The sequence below is a fragment of the Tiliqua scincoides genome, chromosome 5 (genome assembly GCF_035046505.1).
Source record: "Tiliqua scincoides isolate rTilSci1 chromosome 5, rTilSci1.hap2, whole genome shotgun sequence".
NCBI classification, from domain to species: Eukaryota; Metazoa; Chordata; class Lepidosauria; order Squamata; family Scincidae; genus Tiliqua; species Tiliqua scincoides.
Window position 1 is genome coordinate 78,566,654 of NC_089825.1, and position 19,457 is coordinate 78,586,110.

Consider the following 19,457-nt stretch of genomic DNA (forward strand, 5'->3'; position numbering starts at 1 on the left):
GTGGTGAGAGGAGAAAAGGTCAGCAATGGATAGGGGTGAAGAAGGGAGGTAATGGGTGATGGGTTAACATCATTCTATAAAAGGAGAGGTGCAGGATTTCAGCTTCAGCTTGCATGGAAGATGCAGTCTTTGACCCCATAGCCCTCATCACTAAGCCCAGTGGCAGAAGATCTGACTATGAGAGACAACTCTGTATAAGCTCAGACTCACTCTCTCATTCAAAGGAGGACGCAGGGCTAAGACTGGGAAGACCTGGAACCAATTTGGCCCCCTGCTATCTAGTTATTTAAAGAAGATGTTTTAGGCATCAGTGATCCCCTGTTAAATTCTAGAATTTAAATCCTGTTAAATTCCCAGCTCAGAATGGAGAGGAGAAATCTATAGAATTACAACAAAGTCGAGAATTCTGAACATTAGAAAGGTAGCAGCTCAAGGTCAGGAAAGGGAAAAAGTAACCCTGGAGGGCTGTAGAGTAGAATGATTAGTGTGATCGTTACAAATATGCAAATATGTGCCTGGATTCTCAACTTGCATCTGAGAAATCAAGGCTAGCAAGGCTAGCATTTGTGAGCAGCTGCTGAGGGCCCTCCCACTGCTACTCTACAAGCCCACCTCTGAGCCCAAAGCCTTCTTGTGATGGGTGTTGAGTGACTCCCTTTGGGGGCTATCCAGGTGGGGGGCATTTTCCCAAGGATCCTCCGAAACCTGGAGCCAGCCCTTTAAGAAACACAGGATGTTCTGCTCTCAGAAACATGTGCTGCTCTCCACTTCTGAGTTGGCTGAACTTATTATCTTATCATTAGGGTGGTGAAATGGGCTGAATTTTTGGTGGCAGGGGTAGGGGAGCTTCCAGTAGGAAGAATGAAGAACAACAAATTGGAGATCAAGGCTGAGGTTCCTTTGTCAGGCATTAATTCCTGTAGCATTCAGTTGGCAGGGTTGGGGTTTGAACATTGTAACTGAGCAATGGTGGGAACGTGTGTACGGAGTAGTGAAAAGCAGGTGAGGAGGCCAAACAGGACCACAGAACAAAACCAGGCCAGTGGTCTCTAGGTGCCACTAAGAATGTGCCATGGACTTCATCCCAAGATCTCTCATTATGTATATGCAAGTACTGTATTCCTAAATAAATCCAAAATCCAAAACACTTCTAGTTCCAAGCACTTTGGATAAGGGATGCCCAATCTGTATAGAATAGAGTGGTCACACCACTCGTACCTCATAATGACGGCTGCTGCTGAAATAATATTTGTGATTCCTCATCCTGAACAAAGCAGAGCATGAAGCCAGATGTAGACCTCATCCAGTCAACAGTTACATCCACAGATGTGACACTGTGCTAGTGAACCTTTCGCAGTTCAGCCCATCCCCCCATTCATGGGAATTTCCATTCATTCCGGAGTAACCCACACCATCTAGCCCAAGGAGGATGTCAAATTCATTTCATACAGCAAGCTGAGTAGCATTTGTGGCATCTGCTGAGGGCCAGAAGTGACGTTATTAAGCAGGAAGTGACATCATTAAGTAGGTGATTGCCAGAAATAAGCATTTTTTTCTCATTTAGGAACTCATTTGAGCAAATGACTGACATGCAAATCTTGATCACATTTTTAAAAAGTGGGAGAGTCCAATTATCACATAGGGCCACTCTTTCAGCAGTGCTGCTTCTGCCAATGCGTTACTTCTAAGCTCTGTATCTGAGAGCAGCTGGTGGTTCTGCTGGGAAAGCCCAATTAATGTGGGCTGGATAAAAAGCTTCCACAGACTTATCTGGCCCACAGGCCCCATGTTTGATACACATGATCTAGCCCCAAAGCAAAGAGCAGGTGGAATCACTGATAAGTGCTCCTGGGGCAAAGGGTGGTTTTTCAAACTTTCTACCTTGCCTAGGAAGGACGTGTGTGTATCTGCCACAGAACTCCTACGTCTTGCAGAACAATTGTAGCACAAATTCATCTGGCATACTGGCTGGTCCTTTTGCCAGTTCTCACAATGTGAACTGAGAAGGGGCTCTAGAACACACCCTAAACTTCCCTGCAGCTGCGCTACGCGGGCGGGGGGGAATCAGTAGTTGTGGGCAAGCTGTCTTGCATGGATTTACAGACTGTTCTGCCTGACACACCTCTGGCCCACAGCCGTGTTCCCAGGACCCCTCCTTCTCAATCCAGGCACTCACTTTGGCCCCCCTTTATGAAACAGTCCCTTCTAACCAGGCCCCGCGTCCCCTTGGAGCCAGGAGCCGACAGCCCCACAAAGGCCTTATTAATGGGCCTGAGGCCACGGCACGAGTCCCCTTCCTGGAACAGAAGGGGCTCTGTGCTCCATGGCCCGTCTCAAGGTGTCATCCAGTTTCATGCTCATCATGGCAAGATTGATACCCCCCACTGGCTTTGCCACAAGGACTGAAGTCTGCTGCAGGAACACACCGTCCTCAAAAACTCCAGCCTGAGATAGAATCAGCAATACAAAGAAAGCAAAGTTAACAAGAAAAAAAACCCTGTATTACAACTATCCACTTTAAGAAGCAGAACTGTCCCAAGACATTTTGCAGTGTTACATGGCCCACGATTCAACAGTTGTACTCCTGTAAAGGGGATTTGGGGAGTGGTGATGTTTACCCTTGCGCATTGCTTCATGGATAGGAGATGCATTTCAGCTGGGAGTTGCACCCTCTCCTTCTGGTAGCCTGTGCAACTTTGCATATCGTCTGCCAATGCTAGTGCATGGCGAGAGCATTTCATCCCAGCATCATCTTCCTGTGTGAAACTTAAATAGCCTTTCAGGCTTTCTCTTGCTGTTTACACAGACATCTGAGCAGTGCTTATGTGGAACAGAAAAAACAGAGGGCATTTGTAATACCAATAAGCAATCTGGCCAACTGATGCAATGAAGCCCTTTCAGCCTCCTAAACAAAAACACCTTGCTGCAGCCCAGGTGGAAAAACTGCCGAAACTTTCTCCTCATGCGCGTATAAAAGAGGGAAGAGGCTTTAGGAAGAAGAAAAGAAATTCTAGCTACAGACACAGTTTGAAGAAATCTGAAGTCGTTTGAGAAAGACTTGCTTTTTGTAACCACAAACTTTTTCCCCCTCCACTGTGGCCTCTACTCAAGCAAGGTGTGCAGGTTTTTGAAATAATACAAACACTTGCAAAACCTGTTTGACCATGGGCAAGAATGAGTGTGCATATCAAGTGCACTGATTCCTCTTTCAAACCACCTTCAACTCTTTGGAACCACTCTCCCCCCCAAACTATTGTCTGTCCACTGTCCGCATGTGTGCACACTTTTATAAATCTAACGGCACAGTCCTATGCATGTGTCCTCAGAAGTAAGTCCCATTGTGTTTAATGGAGCTTACTCCCAGGAAAGTGTGTATAGAATTGCAGTCTAAGAAGGGAGAGAGAGGCTCCTTTTTCTAACTTAGGACTCACCCATTGCCTCCTCGACCTGGCCATGGAAGCCAATGAAATGAAAAGGGAACAAAGGCAGACATTTCATATGAGATATTCATAGGTTCAGATCATATTCACAAGACCATGCAACAAGTAAACTGTTTCAGATGCATGCTTCACACTGGGATGATTAAAGGCTAAAAAGCAAATCTAAAATATTCCACTCTATGATGATTGAAATATGTGCCATTCTCCTCCTTAGCTTCCAGTAAGGGGGTCTTGCAGCTCTTCAACTGTTTCCCATACAAACTAGAAGTCCACCTTAGAAGATACCGGGCAATTTTATGATTTAGAAAGACTTTTCCTGATCTTTTAATCTTGTCATGGTGGACTCTCAGTTTGTGTGGGGGAAAATGAAAAGCTCTCAAACAGGAGATTCTGGCATTACAGGGACTGACAGAAAGGACTACCGGCCTGCTCTCTGTTACACTGAGACATCATCACTGAAGATGGTCAGTGGGTGATGTTGTAGCTACCAATGGGACAAGCGTCAGGTGACACAAGAGGCCAATGGGATTCTAGCTGGTTCTATAAAGCTGCTGATTTTGACCAAGCTCCTTATTCTGTAATGCTGATTCAGAGTGAGCTGGTCTGTCTGTCTCTACTTACTGGTTTGACTGCCTGCCCCAGGGCTCCTAGGGACACAGTTAGAACAACCATTGAACTAAGACATGGCTGGCATTCCATTCTCTGGATGGATGATTCTCAAATCTGGGTTGACAATAGAAGTGCTCTCCAGCTGGTCTGAACGCATCCCTGAATGGAGTCTTTGGCCCAAGTTGCCCTTCCAGACAATGACCTAGAAAAACACCTTCCTCCACCCCAGTTGGTCTTCACGCCTTCACACACACAGAGTCTTGCTGTGGAATAAACATTTGTTCCCTTATGCGACTCCACCATGCTCTGCAATCACAGAGCATGGCGCTCTATGCTCACATAATTACGCCCCATCCCAAGCTCTACGGTGACTGACTCACTATTCATGAGGATTTTACAACTCTGGGGGATGAGTGGGATCCCCCTTGTCCCTGGATCACCTCCAGCCCTAATTCCATCCCTGTCCAACCACTCCCCCCTGCCTTGCACTCAGGAGGCAAGTGAGTTGCTTGCCAGCTCCTGAGTCTCTTAAGCCCTGTTGTCTATTGGAACAGAATGAAAAGCCTGTTGTTGGGCTGCTGGGCAAGAGTTTGGTTCTGTGAATGGGGTGGCAGGAGGGGAACGAGCTGTTTATGCATAGCAATGAAGCCTTCTTTTTCCCACATGTCTGGGGAGCTGGCACACCGCAGAGAAAGCACATAGGACCCAGCCTGGTGCTTCAGATCATCTTTGCTTAGTTCTGGGAAACAAGAGGGCGTCAGCAACAGGGAAAGAGGCCAGTTTTGAGGGGGAACACTGACATGCCCCTGCAGTTGCTCTTTTTCATCAGGTGCAATGGGGCAGACAAGAGAGGTGAGGACCCGCAATGGGGAAATATTATGATTATTTGATGGATTTTGTTTATATCCACCTATTGAGTCCTTCCCAAGGACCTAGGATAGGTAGCCATTTTTTAATCTTGATGCTGCGTTACAAATATCGCTGGAGTATATGCACTGTTCCTAGCAAGGCGGCCTTTTGTAATTGGCTGATGGTACTTGTGCTCATCCTGATGGTATTCAAGTGCTTTTCCAGCTGGTTTGGGATAGCACCCAAGGCCCCTATGACTATTGGTATTACTCTTGCTTTCTTTTGCCTCTGTCTTTCAATTTCTACAGGTTTTTATATTTGGTGATTTTCTCAAATAATAATAATATTTTCACAAAGTAGTTTATATAGTAAAATAAATCAAATGGTTCCCTGTCTCCAAAGCACTCATAATCCTGGGCCCAATCCTATCCAACTTTCTAGCTCTGATGCAGCCGCAATGCAGCTCCAAGGTAAGGGAAGAAACATTCCTTTATCTTAAGGAGGACTTCATGACTGCCCCACCACCACTGCAGGATATATGCCCTGTTGGCACAGCTGAATCAGTACAGGAAAGTTAGATGGGATTGCGCCCTAAATCAGTTAAACTCCCAAGGAGCAAAGCCACCACCATTTGGGTGTAGCTGGAATTGTAATCATTTGTACTATACTATATTAAATATGAAAACAACAACAACCCAGACCACGGCATTGAATTCTATGCTAATATATTGTATATTCTTTATCAGAAACAGCAAGTTTCTGTGAACCAAATCAGTTATGCAAATGCAGCATGTACAGTATTTGTTTAGTCTGCAAATATGATGCCTTCTGATGTATTATTATGCATAAATGATTTGCCTCCTATAAACTATGGGGAGGAGAAAGGAAGTATGCAAAGAACTGAAGGCCCCTCCTCCAGGGTTAGCTCACTTATAAGGTCAACTATGAAGGTCACCTCAACAGTGGTCTCACTAAGTGGGGGCAGTTTGGGCAGACTGCCCCAGGTGCCATGCACTGGGGCAGGGAGGAGGGGTGACAAGTGCGCTGCCCAGGCCCCCGCCAAGAGAAGCTCTATGCTGTGTTTGGTGATGGATGGGCCCTCCCACTTGGCTCAGAATGGCCACATATAGCACCCCCTGGAAGCAACTGGCAGTGAGTGTGATGACATCAACATTTCACTGTGGAACCACTTCTGAGAGCACTGGTTAGCACCTGCCTACAATGAGTAGTGTTCAAAGATTGCTAGATGTGAATAAAAGAAGCTAATTTCCTTGTCAACCCTAAAAAGGAGGTTGTAGAACATAAGCAGAGAGACATATGTACACCTGTGGGTTGAAAAGACTTTCCAGGGGTGTAACTAAGGGGGGAACAGAGACAAGCAGAGCTTCAGGGCTTCTCCTACAACAGGAGTGGTGATAATATCAGCAGGAGTACTCAGATGCTGCCTTTGTAACTCCCCCCCCCCCAAAGTATCTGAGCTGAGAGGATGGATCAGGCTCAACTGCAGGCAAACTGAGAATTTGTCTAGGGTTGTATGTTAATTTCTAGGTCATCATCTTTCCTAAGTGCAGTCTGAAAGATGTCACTCATTATACATTAAGGCTACAATCCTATCCTAATTTACCTGTGAGTAAGTCATGTGTTGGCAACCTTTAGTCTCGAAAGACTATGGTATCGCGCTCTGAAAAGTGGTTCTGGCACAGCGTCTAGTGTGGCTGAAAAGGCCGATTCGGGAGTGATAATCCCTTCCACACTGGGAGCAAGTGCAGTCTGTCCCTGGTCTGTCTCCCTGGCTATGGGCCTTCCTTCTTTGCCTCTTAGACTCAGACTGTTGGCCAAGTGTCTCTTCAAACTGGGAAAGGCCATGCTGCACAGCCTGCCTCCAAGCGGGCCGCTCAGAGGCCAGGGTTTCCCACCTGTTGAGGTCCACTCCTAAGGCCTTCAGATCCCTCTTGCAGATGTCCTTGTATCGCAGCTGTGGTCAACCTGTAGGGCGCTTTCCTTGCACGAGTTCTCCATAGAGGAGATCCTTTGGGATCCGGCCATCATCCATTCTTACGACATGACCGAGCCAACACAGGCGTCTCTGTTTCAGCAGTGCATACATGCTAGGGATTCCAGCACATTCCAGGACTGTGTTGTTTGGAACTTTGTCCTGCCAGGTGATGCCGAGAATGCATCGGAGGCAGCACAGGTGGAAAGCGAGTAAGTCATATTGAATACAATAGTACTTACTTTTGCATTTCTTACAGCATACAGCGGCTAGTCCTGAAATATACCTTTTCTATGTATTTTGGATTTTTTAATCCAATTTTTTAATGTCTATACATTTGTTTTAAAACTATTGCAACCCTCTCCAGGTGTTTGAGATGAAATGAGCTAGATCTTTAAATGAAGTACAGTATAATAAGTTTCAAAGTAGAAATGACTGGCAGGAGGAAAAACAACACTTTAATGGAGACATGTAAAATTGAATTTTTGTTTTCATGGTCTTAATGGGTAAGTGTGTCTGTCATGATGAGCACCTACACTTCAAAGTTTATCACTACCTCACTGGGATTGCCATTATGAATAATTGCCTTTCTTTTTTGGGCGGGAGAATGTCTCCTTTCCTGCTGGGATCTTGGACAGCCACTGTCCAGAGCAAATAATACTGGTCTAGATGACCCAGTGGTCTGATTCGGTGTAAGGCAGCCCCTTATATACCCCAACTACCCTGCACAGAGTAGATAGCAGGCACCCACATCTGTAGCTTGCCCTGCCCATGATCTGCTTGTAACCCAGGGAGACTGCACGGTGGTGGGGAGAATAGGAGAGTGATTTATAACCGGCCTAGGCTACAGGACTCATTAAAGCCTTGACCAGCTCTTTCACCAGCAAGAGTTCCCTTGGGCAAGGCCATGTCTTTATGACCCCCTCAGTTTCTCCAACACAAAGTCTATTCACAGAACATTGAATATTCCGGGAACATTACACAGCCTGGCTTAAGGTGAGGGAATGTCAGAGAAGGCCTTATTGTGTTGTCCTGATTTGTATGCAGGGGGCACTGGCTATAAGCACAGGGGTGGGGTACGCTAGAGATCCCAGAAGTGGAATAGAGGGTAGTTGTTTGTGTCGGGGTGTGCGTGTGGAGGACAAAGGTTGAGCAGGGCACTGGGAAAGTCCAGTAAACTAATTTGGCTGGTGATGTTTGCTATGATCCAAATGGGGTAGAGACAAAGTTAAGAAACTCTGAAGCAATTTGATGGGAAATGAACTAGAACCTATGCTGTGGGGAAGAGAAGGTGAACTAAGGATGTGACTACTATATAGGAAGAAAAGGTGCCAAGTGGCTCCTTCTCTGTCTCCATGTGGGGACAGAAGATACTGAAATCATGGAGGTTTTCCAGAACATCCCTGGGCAACAGAGGTATCCCTGGGGTGGATGCCACCTGGTATGGTAGTTACCTGGGAAAGCCAGGATTCTGGAAGTTCAGGGGTGACGTAATGACATAATCACATTGCCTCTGACCTTCTGGGCGATCATATAGCTTTAAATGAGAAAAGCCTGCCTCTGGATCACCTCCATTCAGCAATCTTTGGCCTGTTCCAGGCCCAGTTGCTTAATGTTCTTACTAGCGAGTGGTGAAAACACAATCATTGGTGAAAGCATGAGGCAGCTGGGCCCAGAGCAGGCCAAAGATAATCAAATGAAGGCTCAGGTGGTGAGGTGTCACCTCTCCTGAGGGCGACACCCAGTGCAGCCCGCCCCCTCTACTCCCCGCCTTTTGACACCACTGCCAGGCAAACAATCCTGGATTATTAACCTTGGGTGCAGGACTGGCCCAACCCTGGTGCCAGCTCAGCATTTGATATACCTTCTCAGGGGTGAGGAAGTCTTGGGCCAGCCCTGACTAAATGCAAAAAAGCCCCACCACAGGACTAAAGGTGCCCTGAAGATGATATCCTCTAGCCCAGTGGTTCTCACACATTTAGCACCTGAACCCACTTTTTAGAATGAGAATCTGTCATGACCCACCAGAAGTGATGTCATGACTGGAAGTGACATCATCAAACAGGAAAATTTTTTTAACGATCCTAGGTTGCAATCCTACCCACATTTCTTCTTCTTCTTCTTCTTCTTCTTCTTCTTCTTCTTCTTCTTCATAATAATAATAATAATAATAATAATAATAATAATAATACCCAGGATTACTTACCCAGGATTAAGTCCCATTGACTATCATTGTTAAAAGAATATACATAGTAGCTTGTTAAAAGCACAGGTCTGAAACACTTCCCCAAATTCAGTCACATACCAGGGTAGCATCAAGTCTAATATATTCAAAATAAAATATTGAAATGAATGGGGACCAGAAGCCCACTGAAATGAATGGGGACCCACCTGAAATTGACTTGTGACCCACCTAGTGGTTTGTGATCCACAGTTTGAGAAACACTGCTCTAGCCCTCACGGACCTGTTGCAGATTAAGTTCAGGAAACAGCTATGCCTCCTTTCTTAGGACATTCAAGAATCCAGCTTCTCGAATGGTGGAAGCAGAGCGTCTGTGGCAAGGGGGTCAGAAAGAAGCTTGGCTAAGAGGTAAAAGTCACACAAAGTCTGAAGAGGACCTGTTGTTTGTATATTGCTGTTATGAAAATAACCAAATCCTGGAGTAAGCATCTATAGTAATCTATCCATCCCCCCACCCTCCCTCCATCTCCCCCCTCTCTGCAGTGTCTTATTTTCGGTGTTTTATTCTCACAGTTTCACTGTAGCCACAGCCACTCTGGGACCAATTAGCAAAAGCTTCACTGTTGCTTCCTGCTACAACGAAGGACAGCTTTCACTCCCGGCTTCCTGGGGCTGGATTTGAACTGTTGGCCTGAAAATCTCCTGAACTCAGCACTGGGCAAAAAGACTGGGCTTGGAGGATGGCCCTCCTTCAGAATTGACTTCAGATGGATTTTGAAAGAAAGACTTTCAAGGAGCTCTCTCTGGGATTGGTCGTCCCTGCTTCCAAGTCTCACAGAGGCCTTGTCCGTCGTCTCTGTCCCCCCCCCCCCATCCTCCTGGTTAGTAGTGCCAATCCAGCCAGGGATTCTGGAGGTAGCCATGACATCAGGATCGGCTGAGGGGAATCCGAAACACTAATGAGGCTGCCGAGAACTCACAAGGCTTTATTTGTTCCCAGCCAAATGACGTAGGGGGACGGCCACTTTTGTGTTCTCTCTTGGGTGGCATAATTGATGGGAGTTCAGAGAAGGTGCCAGAAAACATGGTGGGGTTGTAAAGATGGGGAGGGGCAGGCATCTTTCTGGCAGACAAACAGACTCCAGTCCATGTGGTTTGTAAAACAACAGCCAGCTAAGGACATCTGGTAACCTAGGAGGACTTTATATAGGCCTGTCAACCAATTAAGAATATTTTGTGTTGATCAGCTGAGTGCCTTTTACATGATCACTCAGTGAAATTTAAATGCATGGAATATTACCAGTAGTTCAGAACAAGTGTTATTTGATTTATTAATGGAAACTCAGAGGACTTACTATTTAATAAACAAACAAAAATGACCACTCATGGGTAGGTTATCTTTTAATAGTTCTTTTTCCATTGCTTATGACGATAATACACCAGGCCTCAAAAATGAACATGTTTCCTCTTAACTCTCAGCCATGCTGATTCAGTTTTGTCCCCGCTAATGGGTAAAGCTCTTTTCATTTACTGCCTTTGTTTATTTATTACTTTTATAAGCCACTTTTTAGTTCAGAAAAGCAGAAAACAACAACCATTTCCAATAATGGAGTGTGAACCGCATCTTAATACACGATGAATCCAAGTAATTGAATAACTTATACATAGAGGTGCTTTTGTTAAAAACACATAAAAACATAAAACACTGCATAATGGTGTTTAAGGGCCCAATCCAATGGTCCACACCACGCCTCCGCGGCGTGGACCACAGTCGCAAACGTGCCGTAAGACACGTTTGCGGGGCTTACTGCTGGGCTCCCGCCAGAGGTGGCTCAGCTTAGGCCAGTGCTGGGCCACTCCCGGCGGGCGCCCACATTCCGCAGCTCGGCGGTGACTGCGACCGCCAGGCTGCGTAACGGGAAATGGGGGTGTTCCTGGGGGTATGGAGGAGGCATTTCAGGGAGGGGGGAGGCGTGGTTGGGGGCGTTTCCAGGGGCGGGGGAGAGGCAGGTCTGTGGAGCCGAACTCCACAGGATCCAGGGTGCTCGGGCAGGGCTGCTCGCCCTACACGAGCACCTTCACTTTAGCGGTGACCAAACAGTCACCGCTAAAGTGAGTAGTCCCATTGCGGGACTGCTTCCCTTACTCGGGGGAAGGGGACAAACTTCCCCTTCTCCCAAGGAGCCTCCCGCAGTAGCACGGGAGGCTCTGGATCCGGTGGGAGCCCTTTTTGGAGCCGCCGGGTCCCGCAGCTCCGGGTAGCTCAGGATTGGGCTGCCCGACATTTTCCAAAAATTAAAATAGATCACTTTTCCATTTAGAAATAATACTGTGGCTGCATCAGCTGACACTCTGTCACCTACATCACCTACCTAGTATACTTTAAAAGCATTTAAAATTAATAAAAATGAGAACTTGGAATGAGAACGTAGAATAAAAACACGTAACACCACTTTCTGCTTCTTTCATTGTTTTCAAATCACTAATTCAGAGAAAAAAAGAAAACCATTTTCAAAAACCCCTACAATTGAACCAGTCAATTCAAGCAGGTGATTGATTTGTGGAAATGGGGAGGGATACCGCAAATGCTAGGAAAGGGACTTGCATCAAGTCATCTTGAGTTAATTTGGCAAATGCTTGCTTCTATCATTTCACCAACCAATCACTCATTTTCCACTATGTATATCGCAAGCATAAACCTAGTGGATACTAAGGTACATGAAATTGTCTGTTGCATATTAGGTATCACTTCAGGTGATACCTCAATTTTCAGGTATCACTAGGTGATATCTCACTTTTTTTTTTTTTTAAATGTTGGACTTACCTAAGCAGTCACCTATCCAGACACTGGCTAGACATAGGCCAGCTGAGTTTCAGCAAAGCAGCTACATCATATGCTTTTGGGTCATAGCAAGGGAATACTCTGATTGTTGCCATTTGAAATTACAGAAAGACAGAAGAGAAAAAGAATGGAACCCAAACAGGCATTTGCAACGCTATAGTCCAATCCACCATATAGTGAAATGGCAGGACAACTTGTCCTATGTGATAGTGAAGGTTTCTCTATGTATTTTTTTTTAAATATGGAGAGAAGTGTGCACTTCAGTGCTGTGAATGAGAGATCCACAAAGCCTTCAAAAGGAAAAATGGGTGATAGAAGAGTGGGGAGAGGCATTCCAGATATTTTGCTGGAAGGGCAGGGCACCAAAATTATGCTGGCAGAAGTGGTTGGGACTCATGGGGTGGTGGTAGTGATGGCTGAGCTGACAGCATGGGCACAAGCCAATAGCTGCCTGTGACATTAGTGTAAAGCAGTACGCACCGTGCTTTGCATACAAAAGTTGCATAAGGGGAAAACAAACTTCAAATTCACAGAAACGTAATACTGCAGGGGGGTTAGTGTTGGGGAAAAATATGGGTTCCCTGTACTTGGTAGTAGTGGAGGCTAGGAGAGTACATACAACTTATGTACTGTACATTCCATACTCAGAAGGAACAATCTAGATATCAACAAATTGCCAACAAATTTTTAAAAAGTGGAGAGAGATGTGGGCTCTGTCCTTTTCTGGCAATTGGCCCAAAAGCAAAAATACCAGCTGGCCCATTTCTTTTTCTGCTTGGTTGAAAATGCCAAGATTGAATTGAAAGGCCATGGAATAACTAGACAAATTATCAGACAGCAATGCCGTAAAATGACCACTAGGTGGCACCGAACACTCACCACAATTGAACAATTCACCTGCCCTGCTTCAAATGAAAGTGCCTGTTCCCAGAGGCCTGACTCGAATCAGAGCTCCTGCTAGGGATCACTTGATCAGCAAGAGAGTTTGTTTGTTGCTAGCTAACCTCTGATGCAGGGGGAATAGATGCAAAAGGAAAAGTCTCTTTATATATTTTTTGTTTCCTGGCCCAAAGCAAACCATTTTGTAGGTTAAAATGCACAGCTGCAAAATGAGCTGCTAGACCAGAGAAGAGCACTCTTGCAATGGCTCAAACCCTCTGCTAAACCTGAGCTGCCAGGTAGAGACTTGCCAGAGGGCTGGCTAAGCATGAGGCATCATCTCAGAATGTACTAACAGAGCATAGTGGAAAGCCTCAACCTTAATCAATTGTTTTACTGCTATTTTAGGCTGCAATCTTATCCACACTTTCCTGGGAGTAAGCTCCATTGACTATAATGGGACTTACTTCTGAGTAGACAGGCATACAATTGGGCTCTAAATCTGCTGGACAATTTTGTTGCATTGGTCATTCTCATTCTTCTTTATTCTTAAATATTCTCCATTTTTTATTGCGTGTTGCTTGCATATTTTAAAATACAAACGTGGCCTATGAATATCTTGAAAAAAATAAAGTAAGTAATGATGGCAAGGTGCAGAATCATCTTTAGACTTAGTATGCTTGAAAGAATACACTTGAGAGCAGTGGTTCTTACATTGTGCTCCACAGTAACCAGTACACCCTGGTACACTTTTTCAGGCAGTCCCAGAGAGAACAAATGAAAAAAAGGAAGAAAATACTGAAGATCCAGAAGCACCTGTGCAATGTAATTCCATGATCGTCTACCTAAAAGTAAGTCCCACTTACTTCAATTAGACTTATATCCAGGAATAGAAAAAAAATGTAGAATTGTATTTTCAGCCAAAGTGGTAACCCACTTTTTGTTTCACCAGAAAAGTGGCTTGCCTGTTCATCAAGGGTTCAAATGGCTCTAGTGGAAACTTCAAGGAAGCCCTCAGCCATATGCACAAGATCTTCCAACACCTGTAGTGTCATGCCAAATACTGCCCTTCGTGATGTGCCAATGTCTGCTCCTCTCACTCCCTGGTTTAGAAAAGAGCAAGATGAAGCAGAAGAGGAAGTGTGGAGGAGAGTGGTGGGCTGGAGCACTGCCCCTCTAGCCTGTTGCTCCTCAACGCTTCCTCTTCTGCAGTAGAGGAGCCTGGGGGGGGGGCAGAACTGTAAATCCTGCCTGGCTCCAAAACTCACTGAGTAAGCGGCCCCTCCCCTTCATTCTTGGGGCCATTCTGAGGAGCAAAAGCAACACAGAGGCGACTCCTCCGCATTGCTTTCACCTCCCCCCAGAAGGCTCCTAGAGCAGTGGGGAGCCATGTGGCACTTACAGCTCTGTGCCCCTAGTTCCACTACTGCTCTTCTCTCTTCCTTTTTCAGTTAAGGGGGTGGGAAGAGGAGAAGCAGTGGAGGAGAGTGAGCTGATGGAGGTGGGTACCCCCACCCACTCTGCTGCTTGAGATGACTGCCTAGGTTGGCTTCATGGATGGGCTGGCCTTGGTCCTCTCCCAGCCAGGCTGCCACAAAAACATAAACACTGTAGTTATGTATTGATGCAGAGGCCTTCTCTTTTGGGGTAGTGCACAAAGAATAAGCATGCCAGGAAAATAGCAGTTCTCAATTCAGTGAAGGTCAAGAACCTCTGATCTGAAGAACTGTGTTTCTCTAACACGGTCAAGGTGTTGTTATTATCAAGGTGTTATCATCACAGTTAAGGGGAAGGTAATTCATTAGTCCTACAGCAACTGTAAGGGCTGAAAAGTAGCCCTCTGTAACTCAGAGGCAATTAGAACATCTGTGAGCAAGGCCACATTCACAAGTGTATTCTTGGATGTCACTTGGAAACTCTTGGCCCTGTTTGGATGGGGAACGGATATCTTGACATGGCTGAGGCTTGGATTTTGGCTGTTGTCTTCCAGTTCAGTCAGTTTGGAGCTATTGCCTCAAACCCATCAGGCATGATCCAGCCAAGATAAACTCATCTTCATCACCCATCTCATCTGTCATCCAAGTGGCTCAGCATACTGCATCTGGATGAGACTTATAAATCCCATTTTATCCTCAGTCATGTGACAAGAACACTCGATCCCAGCAAGTCAAGATGCCTGACTGGGGCCCCCTTCCTAAATTTTCCTATAAACCAGATGTAACAATATTTTTAAAACAAGTGCAATCATTTTAAGTTAGCATGGCTGTAGACTGAGATGGATGTCCCCACGTTTATTTTGTAAGAAATTCGATTTGTACTGTATAGTTTGTTCTGTCATGGGGATTCCCTCTCCCACCCCCACCCTGGCCGCCACCACCGCCTCCTCTCTCCTCAGGCCTGGTTGGGAGAGATGGAGCCTGTATGGTGTAGTGCAGTGGTTCAGGAGTTGAACTTAGACCTGAAAGATCCAGATCCAAGCCTCTTCTCAGCCATGAAGCTTCCTGGGTGACGCTGAGCCAGTCACTATTTCAGCCTCGCCTACCTCACAGGGTTGTTGTGAGGACAAAAGGAGAGGGTTAACTATATCCACCGTTCCGATCTCCTTGGAGGAAGGTGAATCCAAGTGGAAAGATAAACTTGGATCCACTGGCCATACTGGCTGCTGTTGTGCAAGCTCTCTCTCTCTCTCTTGATCCTATTGATTCTCTCTCCATTCTGTTGATCCTATTCATTCTGTTTCAGGGGTGGAATGAAGCATTGAACCGAACTGCAGCTCAACAGGACCTGGCTGGATCCTGTCCACCTTCTGCAAGCCAGTCATTCCGATTCCAGAGCATCTCTCTCTGCCCTGTCAGGTGCAGCTGCTTAATTGCCTCCCTTCTTCCTCTTCCTCTTCCCAGATGGAGGAGAGAGGGCTGCACCGAGGCGGGCTTGTGATCTCCCAGGGGGACGGAGCAAGGAGAACCCCCCACGTGCCCCCCCCAACATGCCAGTCACTCCTGGTCAGGGCAGAGACCCGATCGAAGTGTCCTCCTCTTCCCCCCCCCTTCTAATGAGCGTTCCAGCCTGGGAGGGAGGTGGAAGTTCTAATTACCATCTCCTCTGCCTGGAACAATGCAAATCTGGGCCCATCTGCGGCCACAAGGCAAGCCCTCCAAGAAACTAGGTCGGGAAGCAGGGGGTGGGTGGGGAGGGAGAGTTCTCTCTCTCACACACACACTTCTATGGGGGGAGACATCTCCCCAGAGACAGACTGACTGATCCCCGGAGCTCACCAAGGACTGGCTGTCAGAAGAAGTTCCATCACCACCAACCAGGACCCAAGGAAATGAGACTGCTTAATGCACTTAGGACAGCATGCGAGTTTAATAGGCTGCCCTCCTTTCCTCCCCCCTTCCACTGTATCCCTTCTTTTTTAATACACCTGCCAGCAGCAGATTTGGCCTGCTCAGAAAAGATGGCATAAACAGGCTCCCATTTACACAAAGAAAGGACAAATTGGAGGGAGGGTGGCTGAGGTTTGCTCTGATTGATAACTGGAGACTTCTGGGGGGGGGGGAGAGGAATGTTCCTTTCCACCTCCACACACCAGGGACATGTGATGGGTAGGGAGGCAGGTGAGGCAGAGCCTCCCCACTGAACTCCTTTGAAAGGTGCCACTGCCCTGTGAGGTGCTCAAGCACACCTTTTTTTCTCCCTTGTCCTATAATGTCTGTTGCAGGGGTCTCTGAACTTTTTGGCCAGAGGGCTACATCAAATATCTGGCATAGTGTTGAGGATTGGAAAAATAAAAACATTTTGAATATAAAATTTAAGCATATACATTAGAAAGCCTAAGGCTTTCAAATAGCCCCCAAAATCAGGTTTTTCAGGAAAACCAGGAAGTGATGCTAGACCTTTAGAAGGCATTCTGAGGGTAGGTGTATGGCCTCCCCAGCCCTCACAACACTCTCCAGACATGACTTCCAATAGACCAGAGGCTTGCAGGGGATCAGAGGTTTGCCACGGGCCAGATAGAGGCTCACCATGGGCCGCATCTGACCCCTGGACTGGGGTTTGGAGACCCCCTGGTCTATTGGAATGCACAGCAAGACACTGCCCTAGGACTCGGCTCAGAAGTACAGGGCTCATATAAGCCTTCTTCCCTAGGCTGAATTTGGCAAGGCCTCTGGTCCCATCCTGTTGCAGTTTCAAGCAAGGTTTTCTGTTCTTTATTGTTGATACTTTGTATTTATTCTTGGTTGCTGGGTATTCCAACAGTGCAACTGTCACAAATCAATGAATGAAGCTTTCTTCACAACCATTGCCATTATATCAAGCACGCATCAAGGTTATTTTTGGGTTGTTTGCCGCCACAAGGAATGGTGGGTGTTTCACTCCCAAAGGAGAGAGGGAAAAATATTTCCCAAACTGCTGTGATGTTGGAGAAGCAGAGAAGGAAAGTTTGCTATTTATCTGGGTGGTAGAATGGCCATTTAAATCAGGCCATTTAAACTGGTTCCAGGTTGTTATACCAGCTCACTTGCTAATTCCATCCCCGTGCTTTGCCTTGCACCTTTCTCTCACTCATCCATCACATCTACACTACAACCACAGTCATGTTCAGCTTTCTCACAAAGCAGTCAAGGAATTCTAGTTTGCCAGCATGCTGACAATTCTGTTAGAGATCCCTGGAAAAGGAGTGGTGAGCGTAAAAAAACCATTGCAAGTTTGGACTGTAAAAACATGCCTTTGGATCATAATTTACATCACAGAGGCCCTCTCATGGACTATTAACACCAGTATGTTGATAAAAAAGGCACAAAAGCGGTTATACTTTCTGAGGAAGCTTGGGAGGTTAAATTTGTCACAGCAGCTGCTTGTGTCTTACTATTGTTGCACCATTGAGAGTGTCCTAATCTATGATATCTTGATGTGGTACGGAAATTGCTCTACAGGGGACAAAAAAAGCTCTGCAGAGAAGATTGTGCAGCACATCATCAACCTTCATCTACCAGCTTTGGAGGACATCTATATATCTTTCTGTCTGCAGAAGTCACATAGTATTCTGAGACCCCTTCCATCCGGCTCATAAGTTTTTTGAACTGTTGCCTTCGGGTAGACGATACAGAACTATTAGAGCAAGCACCACACCATTCCTGAACAGTTTTTATCCCACAGCCATAATTACGTTGAATAAGGTGATATAGTTGTTACCATGCTCCTGGGCATTATGGTCTGTTATACTTTTTTTATATTATGATGCATGTTGTATAGAATGTGTGGGTGAGTGTGTAGAATGTGATTGTTGGAATTGTAGTATATATTTATGCTTGTATCTCAAAGGTGCATAAATTTTGTTGTGCTGTAGCACAATGACAATAAAGTTACTACTACTACTACCAATTTGAATACAGAACCGAGGCACATGTGGTTTCAAGGCTGCATAAATGGCTCTGGCTTTATCAGGTACCTACATAGCTCTTTTATTTTGGCAACAATGAGAGACAGCACCTTGCACATCCCTCCTTTGCTCTGTTCTAAAGAGAAGTGATGTACAATTTTCTCACAAGAACCCAGAACAGAACCATGTTGCCATCATGTCTGTGAAGACCAAACATTCTCTTTTCCCTGGAATTTTTTTAAATAAAAAGATGCTTTGGAAAGCTGTGATTTGGGGGGAGGGAACTTCTTGACCCTTCCCTGCCATGCCATTTGTCTGTTACAAAATAGTCCCCTAGGAGGGAAGAAGTATAAGGCCTGTATATTTCTTCATCTGGAAACAGGAAAACAGGTTGGCACAGATACATTTTTAGTGGGCAAGGAGCAAAAGGAGGACTTGTCAAGCAGCCCCCCCCCCACAACCTCAGACTTTCAAGGCTGCTTTTCATTTAAAAAAATGGGGGGAGAGATACAGTGCTAGGTGGCATCCAATTTGATGCAACATTTGCAAGTCCCAAAGCTCCAGTGCAGTGACAAGGTGCTAAAATTGTCAGTGCAGCGATAAGACACACCACCAATATTTTGACAACTGACAAGGTACACCGTGCTGCTAGTTAGGGACTCACATCCTCCAATGGTCACCTTAATATATGACTAGAAGTGTTTATTTCTGGTAAGTAAGATAGGATTACAGCTTAAGTCAGTGGTTCCCGAGCTGGGGCTCCCTGGGGAGCCATGGAAACCAGTCAGGAGAGCTGCAGAATCCTTGCAAAAAAAACAAAAAACAAAACCCACCATCCTATACAATGTTTCGGATTGTAGCCCCAATGGGAAGCCACAGCCAATAGCCCAGTAGGTCAAGGGAGCCACCAGTCAAAAAGGTTTTGGAACCACTGGCCTAAGGCTTACTGAACACAATGGGCTTACTTCTGAGTAAGGTAAAAACTCCATTTTCAGACATCTCTATATATGATCCTCGCCCAAACTCCCATGGTACACCTTTGGATCATTCATGGTACCCCACTGTGCTGTGGCACAATGGTTGAAAATTTCTGCTCCAGTGCCTCCCTCACTTGCCAGACCCAGAATCAGTAGCAGGGTGCAGTCAACACAAGATCTAGGACCTCGTAGGACAAAGAACATCCTTGATTCTTGTTGTTCCCTAACAGTTTATTTAAAAATATATATTGTTTCTTTGGCCTCCATTAATTAATAGTAGCTATGCAAGCCAGGTTTACACGA